This window comes from Cucurbita maxima, unplaced genomic scaffold (genome assembly GCF_002738345.1).
Source record: "Cucurbita maxima cultivar Rimu unplaced genomic scaffold, Cmax_1.0 Cma_Scf00054, whole genome shotgun sequence".
NCBI lineage: Eukaryota > Viridiplantae > Streptophyta > Magnoliopsida > Cucurbitales > Cucurbitaceae > Cucurbita > Cucurbita maxima.
This window is the reverse complement of record NW_019272070.1, coordinates 444,240-461,681: the sequence shown is the minus strand read 5'-3', so window position 1 is coordinate 461,681 and position 17,442 is coordinate 444,240. Positions and strand designations below refer to the sequence as shown.

General features: G+C 36.3%; 1 long non-coding RNA gene across 1 annotated transcript; it reads right to left on the bottom strand.

Annotated features, from left to right (window-relative positions):
- Positions 1-1,736: 1,736 nt before the first annotated feature.
- LOC111471681 lies at positions 1,737-7,607 on the bottom strand. The gene is made up of 2 exons (XR_002715233.1): positions 7,570-7,607; positions 1,737-1,830 (listed from the first exon to the last, which is right to left on the bottom strand). It is a non-coding gene; the product is annotated as an uncharacterized LOC111471681 (long non-coding RNA).
- Positions 7,608-17,442: the final 9,835 nt, after the last annotated feature.

Genomic DNA, 17,442 nt, shown 5'->3' with positions numbered 1-17,442 from the left:
GAGAGACTATAAATGCCCCCAAAGTACGATGCATAAAACAAATTTTTTAATGAATGAAATTGAGATGTGAAGAGACTTTCACCCTTAGATTTTAAAGCATCATTTTGTTATTTCTAAGTTTCAAGCAATTCTTGTGATACATGCATCAATTCTTGTGATAGATTGCATGTGAGTCATTCAATCAAAACTTGATCAAGTTTGATTGTGGAGTGACTCAATTTAGAACAAGGTTCTAAATCTTTGATCAAGAGGTAATCTAATTCGAGCTTTATCTAATCTAATTCTAACTTTATCTCTTGGTTGATCAAAATTTTGTAGGAGGAAATGTTAATTTATTTGATTCAAGGGTTCTCCCTTCTCAAAAGCTTGAATCATTGGGCTGAGGATTAGGGTTTCCTTATCAACTATGAACTAGCCAAGTTGTTCACTATCAATTTGAGGGGAGAGTTTCTTGGAACAGAATAACGTTAAGAACTTCTGCTTTTCAATTCTCTTTGGTGTTGTAAGTAGAGCATACATATTATTATGAGTATTTATAGTGCAGAAAACACCAATAAATTGCCTAAACTTTCTCCACAAGTTAGCCACAACTAACTATTCTCCTAAACTAAACTTATTCTAGTTAATAATTACTAAAAATTATTTTAAAATTGGCAAGACCTCACGCAAAGGAGAAGAATACCTTAGCAAAGAAAGTAGGATATACTTTTATAGAGAAGATGCGAAGATCCAACGAACCGAGAAGTGGTTTTGAACGGTTCCTAGCAGATTGGAAGAGACTTTTTAATATTGAGATTAGTTGGAAGCGCGTCGAGACACCTGGAGTCGGCCTCATCCTACATCGCTGAGTTTGTGAAGAGTCCGATGTCCTCATCCATGGTGTGTTTGCCTATGACTGCATGTTCGATGTCCAGGTCATGATTGTCCAAGACGTGTTGTCTATTGCCGCATGTTCATTCCAAATTCCATTTACCTGCTTTCATATTTGATAAGTCTTTACTATTATTGTCGTGCCAATACAGAGATGTATGACCGGTCACCAAAATCATGTCTACACCCGCTAGGGTTAAAATGCCTCAAAATGTACTATAGAGGATGTGACTAATTGTCAATTCTTCCAACCCAGTGATATGAAATCAACCCAAGGAAAAGTATGAAACGGATTACCTTGATGATCAAGATCAAGAGTAAAGAAAACTCGTTTCTAAACTCGTGATTCGAATCACTCCACAAGAGATTTGATCACTACCACTTGAATAACTCTAGCCATGCAAGTTCTAAACATAAGAATTTGCAAAGAAGATCTTATCTCTCAACAAAGCTAAAAAAAAAAAAAAAGAAATATAAATTCTATTCCTTTTAAAAAATGTGATATCCATAAACAAAGGAAAGAAGACTTTATACAGCCTTTACAACCTTAACCTACCCGACACATAACTTCCAAATTAAATTTGCTAGTGAATGAGAAATACCCATAACCTCCCTATTAAAATGACTCGTTAATGGTGGAATATGTTAACCTATGTAGGTTATAATATAACCTTCACTCCTGTATTAAAAACAAACAAATATTAAATTATAATTAAATAGTGCAATGAATGAGATATGCTTATTTGTCATCCTTGGACTAGTTCCATAAATTTTAGTTGAGTTCATTAAATGCAACTTAAAGTGCATTTAATGCATCTCTTTTTTGAAGCACAACTTTGCACAACATATAATGGAGGTTTCCAATGTCTTCTAGAATTTTCTTTGATGAGCTGACCATAGTTTGAATATAAGTGGACAAAGTTTGTTGTAGCTTTTTGGCTCTCGTCCTTGTAATTGGACCTTGAGGTATGTAAATTCCTTGTTCTTTTACTTGCTTGTGTAGTTTATTATGAACAAACTCAACCTTGGCATTTGCATCAAAGTTCACAAACTCTTTTGACGGCATAGATAACAAGTCAATGGGGGTTAAAGGATTAAAGCCATAAACAATTTCAAAATGTGTGCATTTTGTAGTGTTATGAACAACCCTATTATATGCAAATTGTATAAATGACAAACAATCCTCCCAAATCTTAAGATTCTTATCAATAATAGCCCTACGCATAGTAATCATGGTTCAGTTAACAACTTTAGTTTGTCCATCCGTTTGAGGATGACAAGTAGTAGAATATATTAGCTTAGTTCCTAACTTACCCCATAAAACACGCCAAAAGTTGTTGAACCATGTGGTTGAAGCCTACACTTAGCTTGTTTACATGCTATGCAACGAACACAAACTTTATTAACATCATGTCTTATTTTAGGCCAAAAAAAAATGTTCAGAGAGCATATCATAAGTTTTAGAAACTCCATGGTGTGCTATTAAACCACCCGATGAGCTTCCTTCACAAGTAGCTCACGTATGGAACAAGATGTATGCAAAATTTGCCTTTTCGAAACAAAAATTCATCTAACAACAAGTAATTATCCACTACGAGTCCTTTTTCACAAGATTCAACAAAAGGAGCAAAGAACATGTCATGTTGATACAAATTCTTTGTGTTCAAAACCCAACAACTTTGCATTCAAAGTATTGAGGAGGACATACCTTCGTGATAAAGCATCTGCAACAATGTTCTCCTTACCTTGTTTATATTTTATGACATAAGGGAATGTTTCAATAAATTCTAACCACTTAGCATGTTGTTTGTTGAGTTTATTTTGTACTCTCAAATGCTTTAAACTTTCATGATTCGTATGAATAACGAACTCCTTAAGCCAAAGATAATGTTGTCAGGTTTGCAATGCATGAACTAAAGCATAAAGCTCTTTGTCATAAGTTGGATACCTCAAAGATGCACTAGTCAACTTCTCATTAAAGAACATTAAAGGTCTTTGATTTTGCATTAATACAGCACCTATCCCTACTCCACTAGCATCACATTTAATTTCAAAATTCGGTATTGCAAGCAAGGGAGTAGAACTCAATTTTTCTTTCAAAGTATTAAAAGCAAATTCTTGATCTTTTTCCCATATAAAGGATACATTTTTCTTAACAAGTTCATTCAAGGGTGAAGCAATTGTACTAAAATTCTTAATGAACCTACGGTAGAAACTTGCAAGAGCATGAAAACTTCTTACCTCACTTACACTTGTGTAGGCCAATCTTTTATAGTTTTCACTTTCTCCTCATCAACCTCAACACCATTAAATGAAACTACAAACCCAAGAAAGTTAACTTTTTCCATGCAAAAGCTACATTTCTTTAAATTTACATACAAACATTTGTTTCTTAAAGTAGTCAAAACATTACATACATGGGTAATATGATCATCTAAAGATTTAGAGTAAACAAGGATGTCATCAAAATAAACAACCACAAACTTACCTAAGTATTCTCGTAAAACATGGTTCATTAGTCTCATGAATGTACTAGGTACATTAGTTAATCCAAAAGGCATAACCAACCATTCATAAAGACCATACTTGGTTTTAAAAGTTGTTTTCCACTCATCCCCAATATGCATGCGAATTTGATGATAACCCGATTTTAAATCAATCTTAGTAAAAAGACTACATCCATGCAATTCATCAAGCATATCATCTAATCTAGGAATTTGATGCCTATACTTTATAGTTATGTTGTTTATAGCCCTACAATCAACACACATACGCCTAGAACCATCTTTCTTAGGTACAAGAATAATTGGAACAAAACAAGGACTCAAACTTTCACATACTTACCCTTTAGTAAGGAGTTCACTTACTTGCCTTTGTATCTCTTCAGCCTCCTTTGGATTAGTCATATATGCTGGTGGGTTTGGGGGCGCGCTAGGAATTAAGTCAATCTTGTGTTCAATTCCTCTAAGTGGTGCCAAACTACTAGGCATCTCCTCGGAAAATAAATCTTCAAACTCTTGCAAAAGCACAACAATATCACTAGGCAAAGAAGGGTTAAGCATGTTAGTAAAGTAACAAGACCCCTTGTACATAAGTACAAAAATAGTTGGGTCAGAGAGCAAAACATTCCTAGCCTCACTTGATCTAACATACAAGCTTACTCATTTGGATTTTCTCTCTTTTTTTTTTCTCTAGGCTAAGTGCTACTCTCTTGCTTTCACTCAAGCTCTTTTTATCACTTGATTCTTTTTCAATCTCTGCTTTTGCATCAGCCTCTTGCCTTTTCTTTTCAAGTTTGCAATGATCAATAAATACATCTTTTAGAGACAACGGAACAAGAGTAGTTTTTCTACCATTGTGAGTAAAAGAGTATCGATTTGCATACCCATCATACATTACCCGACAATCAAATTGCCAAGGCCTCCCAAGTAGTAAATTTCCAACATGCATGCATACAACATCACATAAAACATCATCAACATATTTTCCAATAGTAAAAGAAACAAGAGCTTGTTGAGTTATCCGTACTTCCCCACAATTATTCAACCATTGAAGCTTGTAGGGTCTTGGATGTGGTTGTCTTTAAATTAATTATTTTGACCAGAATGAACTCACAACATTAGTGCAACTACCGCTATCAATGACAACACTACAAGGTACAGATTGAACAAGACACTGAGTTTGAAATAAGTTCTCTCGTTGGTCTAGGCCATCCTCCTTCATGTGGGTGTTTAGAGCTCGCCGAGTAACCAAAGATATATGTGTAGGATCCTCTTCACTAAACTCCTCACTCTCATCAGTTTCCTCATTTATGTCGTCATGTACCTCTTCATCCGTAACAATTTCTCCCTTCTTGATGGTCATAATTCTTGCATTTGGGCAATCTCTACTATAGTTTTCTACCCCTTGACATCTCCAACACTTTAAATCCCTATTTCGAACATTAGACTTTTCTACTTTTTCTTTCCCTATTCGAGAACTCTCACCTTTCTCAAATTTAGCTTGAGGCTTCTCATTAATCTCCTGATTTCTATGCTTATAATCAATGTTCTTACTATCCTTTTTCCAGTAGAAGTAGAATTGGTAAAAGTTTTAGAAGAATACCGTTAGACCTTTGTTGGATTTGCCTCTCCATCTTAATTGCAATGTGCAACAACTCCTCAATATCAGAATAGGGCAATAATCAGTCTTGTCTGCAATCTCTGTGTTTAACCCATTAAGAAACCGCGCCATGAGATCCTCCATGTCCTCATCGAGATCAAGTCAATCCATCAATGTATCCATCTCCTTGTAATAATCCTCCATAGATTTGCGTTCTTGTTTCAATGCTTGAAGCTTTTGCGCCATGTCCCGTTGAAAATATTGTGGAACAATACACTTTCTCATGGACTCTTTGAACTCGTACCATGAATCAATTGGTGCTTCAAGGTTTCTTCTCCTACTTGACTTCAATTTATCTCACCAAATTTGAGCATATTGTTTGAATTGAACAATGCATAATAGTACCTTCTTTTCATCACTAAAATTATGACAGTTGAACACCGACTCCACCGTTTTCTCCCATTGAAGGTACTCCTCTAGATCGTTTTTGTCATAAAACTTGGGAAGTTTTAATTTGATGCTCCCCACGTTACGATCAATTATATCATCATAAGGAACGTGTTGTTGTAAATTATGATACCTTCTTCCATGGTCTCTCCCTCGCATCAAGCCACCACCAACCGCATGTGGATTATCCTCGTGTTGATCAGAATTTTTGCCCTCATATTGATTGGTTGAGGGCACATGTAGTGGAATCCTCTGTCGAGCTTGATTTTGAGTCTCCAATCTTCCTATTCGATCTGTCAACTCTTCTATTCCTCGAATTAGTCTTTCCATGCTTCGTTGTTGTGCTTCTCTCAATCGTGCATCAATAATGTTAGGATTGTCGTCTGGATTTTTCATGCTACAAAAGAAAGTTAAAACGAAAAGAAAAAGGACCTCACAAGCGCTCCCTCACGTGTGTTCACTCATGTTTAGCACTTAACACTCGAATCAATGTATCACTCCCTCACAAACTCACCCTCACAATTGAGCACACACAAATCACACTCCAAAAAAATTCGGATGTGAGACAAGCTATGTTATAGAGCTAAGTGCAATTCAAAGTGAATAGACAACACACTCAACACATAAACAAGAGTATTAAAGGAGCAATTCGAATAACAACAAAGAAACGAATTAAAGAAAGAAAATGAATAAGAACTAATTTAGACGTAGTAACCCATGAGAGTTACATTTAATAATTCAGATGAAAAAAAAGAAGACATTTAACATCAATAAGATTTTTTTTTTCTTTTTTTTCTTTCGTTACTAATTGGCAAAATCTAATCAATTTAGCAACAACAAAATTGATTTAGAAGATCTTAAAGAAGAACAAAGTGTTGATAAGATCGAGATTAACACTTTATAANATCAATGTATCACTCCCTTACAAACTCACCCTCATAATTGAGTACACACCAATCACACTCCAAAAAAATTGGGATGTGAGACAAGCTATGTTATAGAGCTAAGTGCAATTCAAAGTGAATAGACAGCACACTCAACACATAAACAAGGGTATTAAAGGAGCAATCCGAATATTGACAAAGAAACGAATTAAAGAAAGAAAATGATTAAGGACTAATTTAGACGTAGTAACATATGAGAGTTACATATAATAATCAAGAGGATAAAAGAATACATTTAACATCAATAAGCTTTTTTTTTTAATTCTTTCGTTACTAATTGGCAAAATCTAATCAATTTACCAACAAGAAAATTGATTTAGAAAATCTTTACGAAAAACAAAGTGTTGATAAGATACAGATGAACTAAAACACAGAAATAATGTTCTTTTTTTTTTTTTTTTTTTTTGCTATATGTTTTTAAGATAGAATGTGAACATGCTACACATACTGAAAATATATATATAGATGAGAATCAAAGAGATAAACCCAAGGAAACATATATCCGATCTTGAGCCTAAAGCTCTGATTCCAAATGATGTGGAATCAACCTAAGGGAAAGTATGGAACGAATTACCTTGATGATCAAGGTCAAGAGTAAAGAAAACTCGTTTCTAAACTCGTGATTCGAATCACTCCACAAGAGGTTTGATCAATACCACTTGAATGACTCATGTAAGTTCTAAACACAAAAATTTGAAAATCTTAGCTCTCACCAAAGCTAAAAAAAAATAGAAATTCTATTCTTTTTAATTCCAAATGTGATGATAATAAAAAAAAAGAAGCTTTATATAAGCTTTACAACGGACACACAACTCCCAAATTAAATTGGCTTAATGAGAAATATCCATAACCTTTCTATTAAAATGGCTAGTGAATGGTGGAATAGGGTAACCTGTGGCTTACAATATAACCTTAACTTCTATATTAAAAACTAGCTTATGACAAACAAATATTTAAATTATAATTAAATAGTGCAATAATGAAATGGGCTTATTAGTCATCCTTTTTTATAACTTTTGCTCGAGTTCATTAAATGCCACTTAGAGTGCATTTAATGCATCTCTTTCTTGGAGCTCAACTTTGCACAACAACATATAAGTAAGGTCTCCAGCATCTTTTAGAATTTCCTTTGATCTGCTCACCATAGCTTGAATATAAGTGTACAAGGTTTGTTGTAGCTTTTTGACTCTCGTCCTTGTAATTGGACCTTGAGGTATGGAAATTTCTTGGTTGTGGTTCATATCACACACTGCCCCCTCAAGCTGCACCACGGGCTAGATTGGATCCCGCCACACGAATAGTTTTAGAGTTTCTCCAGATTACGATGCAAACAATGTTGGCAACAAAATAGGCCACATTGTTAGCTACGCAACAAGCCGCAGCAATGGCCACGCAACAAGCTGCAGCAATGGCCACACAACCAGCCAATGCAACGGCCACACAACCAGCTAATGTGACGGCTACACAACTAGCCAAAAATCCACAACTAGACAGGGGGGAGAATTGGTTAAAAATCTTTAGACAGTATGACCCCCGTCCGTTCGTCGGTTAAAATGAAGATCCCACAGTAGCTCAGATGTAGATCGCAACCATGGAAACGACCTTTGAATCAACGAGGTGCCCTAATGACCACAAAGTAGCGTGCACGACATATGTACAACAAAAGGATGCAGAAGTGTGGTGGACAGATAACAAACAGAATATCAACCCGGGAGAGGGGATCACAACGTGAGAAACCTTTAAGGAAGCCTTCCTAAAATACTACCATCCAAGGGATGCCCATATAAAAGAACAACAAGAAATTAACCACCTAACCCAGGGAGTACACACTATGGATCAGTATGATCAAGAATTCATGAGATTAAAGAGGTTCGTACCGTCACTAGCACACACTAAAGAAAAACAGACAGAGAAGTTTGTGTTAGAGTTGAATTCGAAGACCCGCATGTTGGAGGCATTTAACCCAAAAACTTACGAAGAGGATCTGAGGACGTCCAAGGCCCTAAAGTAAGCTCCAAAGGAGAAAAACTCGGAGCCAACGACATTCAAAGAAAAGAAACGTCCCGTTGAGGCCGAACCCACGAAATTCCAACCGCCACTCCAGAGACCTCGACATCAGGACAGACGACCTGCTCCGCCCCAGTACCTCGATACCTAGTATCAAAAAAACCTCTGTGTCGCAAATGTGGGAAACAACATTGGGGCAGATGTATGGTAGGCTCGAGGGTATATTACAAGTGCGGTCGTGCAGATCACACGACCCAATTTGTATTGGAACGAACGAGAAAAACCCAAGGGGACCCCTTAGAGGAGTGATTATTCGAGTACCGACCACGCAAACCCGTGCACAGACCAGGGGGTATGCAACGACCAGTAAAGAGACGGGAAAGTCTAGCACCGTGGTGACAGGTACGCTTTCTATACTAGGACACTTTGCATTGATGTTGTTTGATTCGGGTTCTACCCATTCATTTATTTCTTTGTCATTTCTTAGTCAAGCAGGGTCCGTAGTAGAACCCTTGATGCATGTATTGTCGGCCGGTACCCCAGCAGGAGTAGACCTGGTTACTGAAAATAGAATAAAAGACAAACAAGTGGTAATAGCTGGACGAACCATCCAAGTAGACCTAAAAGTAGTAGATATGATGAATTTTGATGTCATACTAGGAATGGACTGGCTAGCCGAAAACTTTGCTAGCATAGACTGCCATAAGAAAGAGGTAGTATTTAACCATTAAACGGACGTAGTTTTAAGTTTAAAGGAACCTTCACAAGCACCACCCCAAAAATAATATCGATGATGAAAGCCATACGCCTGGTATAACAGGGGGGTGAGTGATTCTAGCCTGTGCGGTGAACACAACAGGAAAAGAGCAATAGATTCGGTAACCATACTAAACGAATTCCCAGATGTCTTCCTGGAGGACCTTCCGAGAATCCCTCCATCGTGAGTAGTAGATTTTGGAATAGTACTTGAGCCAGGAACGAGACCCATCTCTAAAGCCCCATACCGCATGGCCCCAGCAGAACTAAAAGAACTTAAATCACAACTACAAGACCTATTAGATAAAGACTTCATTCGACCTAGTGTATCTCCTTGAGGTGCGCCAATGTTGTTTGTTAAAAAGAAAGATGGCTCTATGCGTCTATGCATTGACTATAGAGAATTAAACAAGAGGATGGTAAAGAACAAATATCTATTACCCCGCATCGAGGACCTATTTAACAAACTTCGAGAGGCAACAATGTTTTCCAAAATAGACCTTCCATCAGGATACCGTCAAATTAAGATTAAAAACGAAGATATACCGAAAATAGCCGTTGGCCTCACCAATGCCCCAGCGGTGTTTATGGAATTAATGAACCAAGAATTCAAGAAGCGGTGTTCATGGAATTAATGAACCAAGTATTCAAGAAGTGCTTAGACACGTTTGTGATCGTATTCATAGACGACATCCATATATACTCAAAAACGGACGAAGAACACCAAGAACATCTCCGAAAAGCCCTAACTATTCTAAGGGAGATCAAGTTGTATGTCAAATTCTCCAAATGAGAATTTTGGCTACAACAGGTTTCATTCTTGGAACACGTAGTGTCTAAAGACGGAATTTTAGTAGATCCCACCAAGATAGAAGCTATCACGAAATGGAAACGGCCAACTACGGTTACCGTGATACGAAGTTTCTTAGGATTGGTTGGTTACTATCGAAGGTTTGTCCAAGACTTTTCTAGAATAACCTCGCTTCTCACCTAATTAACATTGACCATAAAAGTCTAAAATACTTGTTCACTCAAAAAGAATTGAACATAAGACAACGTAGATGGCTAGAGCTGGTAAAAGATTACAAACATAGATATCCAGTACCGCCCTAGAAAAGTAAACGTAGTCGTTGGCGCACTAAGTCGAAAAACAGTACACTTGTCGGCCCTCATCACAAGGGAGCCACGAGTGCGAGTTGATTTCGAACGAGCTGACATAGCAGTAGTAACCAAGGAGGTTATAGCCCAAATAGCCCGATTGATAGTGCGCCCCACCCTTAGAGGATCGTAGACTCACAACGTGAGGACCCTAGCCTAAACAAAATCCTAGACCAGTTGACAGTAGGCCCAATGGTTGGTTTTTCTAAGTCGACAGATGATGGACTACTATGTCAAAGATGTTTATGTGTCCCAGTTGTGAGCAAAATAAAGAACGAAATCCTAACTGAAGCACACAACTCACTCTTCTCGATAAATCCAGGTGGTACAAAGAGGTATCAGGACCTGAAACAGCACTTCTAGTGGCGGAATACGTGAGTAAATGTCTGGTGTGCCAACTGTAAAAGCCCCTAGGCAGAAAACCACCGAACTACTACAACCTCTAAGTATACCGGAATGGAAATGAGAAAATATTTCTATGAATTTCATAGTAGGCTTACCCAAGACACTAAAGAGTTACATGGTAATTTGGGTAGTTGTCAATCGACTGACAAAGTTGGCACACTTCCTACCGGGTAAGGTAACATATACAATAGACATTTGGTCTCAACTGTACGTGAAAAATTGTGAGGTTGCATGGAGTCCCGGTATTAATAGTGTAGGATCGAGACCCACATTTTAGGTCAGCCTTTTGGCGCAAACTTCAAAAAGCGTTGGGTACCCACCTCGACTTTAGTACTACCTTCCACCCACAAACTGATGGTCAAACGGAACGATTAAACCAAATCCTAGAAGACATGCTTCGGGAATGTGTTATGGATTTCATGGGGAGTTGGGACACTAAACTACACTTGATGAAATTCTCATACAACAGTAGTTTTCAAGTAACAATCGGGATGACACCATTTGAAGCGTTATATGGAAAACGGTGTAGGTCCCATTGTGCTGGGACGAAGTAGGAGACGAGAACTGATACGACCCGAGTTGGTCTGCATCACCAACGAGATAGTACAGAAAATTAGACCAAGGATGCGCACCATACAAAGTAGTTAAAAGAGCTACGCCGACGTTAGGTGTAGGAACTTATAGTTCGAAGAGGGGGACCCAATGTTCTTAAAAGTAGCTCCTATGAAAGGCGTTCTAAGAATCGGATGTAAGGGAAAGCTAAGCCCCCGCTTTATCGAACCTTTCAAAATCCTAGAAAGAATAGGTTCAGTAGCATACAAACTAGCCTTACCACCTTTACTCTTAAGCGTACACGATGTGTTCCATGTGTCCATGTGTCCATGTTGAGGAAATATATTGCAGACCCTACGCACGCGATAGACTACTGACCCCTCGAGATCGAGGAAAGCTTAAGTTATTAGGAGAACCTGATTAAAATCTTAGCTTAGGAAGTGAAAGCCTTACGTAATTGAAACATAGGTTTCGTCAAAATATTGTGGAGAAATCACCAAACCGAGGAAGTGACGTGGGAACGAGAAGAGGAAATAAAAGAAAAATACTTTGAATTGATCCAGGAGATTGATACTTTCAAGGACGAAAGTTCTTTGTAGGGGTAGATAATGTAATGGATCAGATAAAAAAAAAAAAATCCGGAGTCGTCGACGAGACCCACGAGCCTTGCAAAACTTCGGGGGTCACCACAATAATAGACCCCAATCCTTAGTCAAACCACATGCAAGGAAGAAAACAAAAAAACGTAGAGTTTGAGGAAGAAACTGACGACGCTCCGTTGAAGCCAAACCATACGAAATCAACTTTGAAACCTTTGATCTACCCCATGAAAACAATTCCAGAGACCTTTACACACCAGAGATAGATTTCGACATTGCTTACACGTCGTACACCATCGAGAAAGGAAGACAGAATATTGGGTTTTCGAAGTCTCTCAAATCTGGAAGTCTCAGACCTTGTCGAGCCAAAATAACACATAGATGGATTTAGAGGGAAGATGGGACTTAGGAACCAAAGGAAAAGGAGGAAAATGGATATTGAAAATGGCGTTACCGTGGAGAGAGAGAGATTGCCAAAATATTTTAAATAACCGGACGAAGAAGACGAAGTTCGACTCGAGATTCGGACCCCGCGACCCAAACTAAGTCCAACCCATTTCAGTCCAAACCTCGGCCGACGACACCCCCCACGACCTAGACGCCTCAGACCAAACTAGAAAGCCCAATTACGGCCTAACCCATCATCTGTGACCCGAGACCAAAAACCCAACCGACTCGAGACCCGCAAGCCCAATCCAATACCCGACGCTGACAACCCAACCCACCTGTAACTGTTTCCTTTCAACCCAGGTCCGGTCCACCACTCGCAGTCAGCCCAGACCCGCGACTGCAACCCGGAAACCCGCGCCTTGGCCCGACTTCGACTACCACACAAGGCTACTTTGGTAGTGCCACGTGGCAGAAACTGGCGCAAAACTCTCCTCGGCTCAAGCGGCTTATTCGGCTCGGGAATCCTATTTTCGACCTGTTCGGCATCGTTTCGATCCTTCCCAACTTGATTTCGACCCCGTTTAACGTAAAATAGATCATTTTAAGGTCATATTTGACAAATTCAAGTTGGAAATTAATTATGTTTGTGAAATACTAACGAGGGTGTCGAATGGTCCAATAGGAACCAACCACCAACGAAAGCATAGGACATATACGAGGAGCTAGGAGCTTACGTTTAAATTTTAGGGAGTACTTCAGCTAAGGCCTATAAAGTAAGTGGCTCACCGGTCGTAAGTTACGCGTTGTATGTTGTATGTTGGCACGTTCCCGTGGATTCGCACGTGTCATTAAATTGTAAGCTAGACTGTTATGCTTGAATATGTAAACTTGGAAATGTGAATGTACGCTCTTTAGTATGATGTGATGTGTTGTGCTTATGACGTTTATGATATTTCTGGTTGATTCTCGTATGAACGGTACCATAATTTTGAATGTAAACAACATGAAATGTATGACATGTAATCACGATAAATAACATGAAATGTAACACCATTAGAATTATGAATGATATGTAGATTGAAAAATGAGAAATGATATGACATGCATGAAAAATGATAGCAGAGTTATATTTAATAATGTTGAAAACGGAAAAATGTTGGGACCTCATGCATTATGTGTGCTCATGCATTAGGGGGATACCCCCATTCCATCACGAGGGTATGAACGCATACATCCATTAGGTAGGCGAAGTATTGTTATGTTTTACATAATGCTGTTGTGATGGTTACGAATTCTAATGGGTGTCCGGCAAAAGTTGAGCTACCAAAGAATGCTCACCAGACAAGAAAAGGGGTCCAGTCGTGTGCGAACTGACTAGTGATCCCATACTCACACGTATGGGCTGTATAGAGTATATGGTACATATTCAAGCTGCCCAATTAGAATAAGCGTCGTAGGAAGAAAAATAGACTGATAGGTCCCATCATAGCATTTTGCATGTTCTTGTTGCATAACCTCGATAGGGGGTCACTTACTAAGTATTCTAGAAATACTCAAGCCTCGTGCTATTACATTTTCAGATAAAGGCAAGTCACCCATGTGAGACCGACGGCAGCATCGCACATCTCGGGATCGTGACACATGCATAGGATAGTTGTTTTCCATTCGAAGTATAGGTTAGTATAGGTTGAATTTCATTTGCATTCGTAGAATAGGTTAGCATAAGTTTAATTCCCTTTGGCATAATTAGTATAGGTTGAATTGTAATCGCATTAATAAATCATAGGTTAGTATAGGACATTTAGTTCAGAGTTGTTTTTTTTCCTTTCTTTCACTTGTATTAGTTGTTCCTGAGTTAATAAATGACAGATTGATGTTGCATTTATAATAAGAGTTCATTTAAAGTAAATTCAACCTTAAATGTAGAAGCATTAAGATAAATTTCTCATTTAAAATATAGTAACTACCTTAGATTGAATAGGAAAATCTTAGGGGGGTTACATTTCACATATCGTTCATCATTAATATCATATCGTTTCTCATTCTTCCATGCTCATATCATACATAATTCTAACGGGGTTATATTTCATGTCATTTGTCGTGATTTCATGTCATTCATATCATGCAATATATACACTATTTAGGAGACATAACATTTCATTATATACATATCATAGCATAACATAACATAACATATTGCATCACAATATCTCATATCATAAACATGTCAATTTATCACACATCTCATACCATAACATATTTCATATCATTTTCATATCATATGACAACATATATATATTTGTCATTCACATGTCGTATCATAACCATATCATATCGTAAACACTTCGTGTTCATATCGTTTCTTAACTTATCATAATCTTAACGTTCTTATACCTTTCACAGTCATGTCATTACATGAACATACCTTAGTCATATCATCACAGGAACATATCATAACGCTATCATTCTATCAATCTACACCTGTCCCTTTCTACCCATAATCTAACCGTATTCTTTTATCAATCTCTCATATCCATAGCACTTCGGTATGTAACTTAACCTTAACGTTTCATGAACGTATCTTACTCCTATCGTTACATTTTGTTTTGTGCATCATTCTCATGTCCTATCTCAAACACATCATTGAACACATCATATTGTAATTATTATCATACAATTCACATATTATAACATATCATAAACATATCGATCCACAAACAATTCACACATATCAATTCACATATTTACTTTTCTCCCTATATTTAATTTAAGTTTTTAATTTATGAATCTTCCTTTTTTTTCTTTATTTGTATTTACTCTATTGTCTTTTAATTTTGTTCAGACGTCTTCCAAATTTCTAGTAGATCCCGGTTTCCAAATGTTTTGGTATTTCCTTTTCCTTCATTCTGTTGACACTTCAATTCTATTCACAAATTTTGTTAGCCATTTTATTTTTAATTTATTCTATGAAGTGATTTACTATAATTCATATAAATCTAGTTTCTAACCGAGCTAAACAATTGTAATGATTTAATGAGATCTAAGTATTAGCAGATTTAATATATACCTTATCAAATTTATCTTCACTTAATCTGTGTAAGAGGTTATTCTCATTTTTTTTTTCCTCAAATTAAATTTGCCAATATTATTTTTCATTTTTCTTTCTTTTCACCAACTGTGATTTTTTTAGCTTAAGGAATGGGTTGAGGAGAGATAATTGGGGAAGGGATGAGAGATTAGTGGAGAGAATTGGATTTTTCTTTCTTTTCTAATCCAAGTTGTACATTCAGATCAGGTTTTTTTTTTTTTTGGATTATGTGTTTCTCTTAACCAACCTTAAATATGTTGAAAATTTATGAAAGAGTAATCCCATCAATATCTATATATTCTTATATACTTTAAGATATATTATTTTTATGGGAATGATGTGAGATATATTCCATTTTGACAATACAAGCAAGAGAATCCTCCCTCTAATTTTTTTTTTCTTTATTTGAATTTTACATTTTGATGTGTCTCAAAATTAGAAAGAATTAGGGGAGGGTCGTTTCATTTTTGTATCAAGAACTAAGAGTTCGAGAGATAAAGAGAATTAAGGATACCCACCATAAAAACTAATCCAATCCATATGGATGTACCTGAAAATACAACATTTTTGTTCGCCGACCAACCTCAAAAGGGCTAATTAAGAGGAGGATCATGAGTATAGATAAATAACACTATCTCCATATTTTGGGGAAAACTAGACGAGAGCTCATGCTCAAAATGGACAATATAGGTTTGTGGTTTCTAATTTGGTATTAGAGCACCATTCCAATTTTATTTTTGGTTTTTTAGAAATTATATTTATTTTCTCATAATTTTTATTTAAATATTTAAAATAAGTAGTCATTTAATTTACAAATAAAATATTTTCTAAGACCAAGCATTTATCTCATTTGTACACTAACATTTATTTTAATATTTTTGAAATAAATTACGGATCAAATTAAAATAATTATAAAAAAAACAGTGAAAATACTCCTAAAATGTTAAAATGTAGTAAATAATAATTGAAAAAAAATTCAAAACTAATATTTAAAATGAGATTTAAAATTCAGTCAATTTTCTTTTTCTATTTTTGAAAAAGGAGGACAAATCCCATATCTATTTAATATTTAAAATTAGAAAATAAGTTGGGATGATATCCCAAATTTTTCTCCGTATATAACAAAAACCTTTCTTTATAAATAGGAGCAGTGACAAATTTTTTAATAAACCGAAGCAGTGATAAATTTAGTGATAAATTTTTTTATAAACGGAAGCAGTGACATTTTTTTATAAACCGAAGCAGTGACAATTAGGTAACTTATAGAGAGGGACAATTAAGTTTATAGGGAGTGAAAAATAGAGAGATGAACTTTACTAATTTCATCCTTATTTTATTCTGGTTTTTTCGGTTAATATCACCTGTCATTGCTGTAAAGAAGGTAATGCCTTTTTTGATTCGACGGTGTGTTCTTCTTATGTTTATTCGTAAGTTTACAAAGTATTATTATACGAACCGTAATTTTATTTTTTTGGATTTCAGTCCTATATTGTGTTATTAGGATCTCACTCACATGGGTTAGAGGTATCAGCAATAGATCTTCAAAGAGTGGTTGATTCCCATCACAAATTGCTCGGATCCTTCTTGGGGAGGTTTGAAGTTTGATTTTTTTTTTCTTTTATATATATTTGAAAATATAGCTATCATTATGTTATTTTGAATTAATAAAAATTGAAAATTTTCAGTTCTGAAAAGGCAAAAGATGCCATTTTTTACTCGTATAAGAACCATATAAATGGGTTTGCAGCCATTCTAGATGAGGAAGAGGCCACCAAGTTTGCAAGTAAATACTAAACTATTTTAACTTTAATATATAAACATAATAATTAATAATAATTAATAATAATAATTTATGAGACAGAGCACCCAGAAGTAGCAGCAGTGTTGCCAAACAAAGCCAAAGAGTTGCACACAACTCATTCATGGGAGTTCATGCATTTGGAGAAGAATGGTTTTATTCTCCCTTTTTCTCCTTGGAGGAAGGCTAGATTTGGAAAAGATGTTATTATTGCCAATCTCGACACCGGTAAATATATATTATCTTTTACTTATTCATCATATAACTCGATCGCATTAACATGAAATATCTAATTTAGATCATAAAGGTTGAGTTCGATTGTGGATT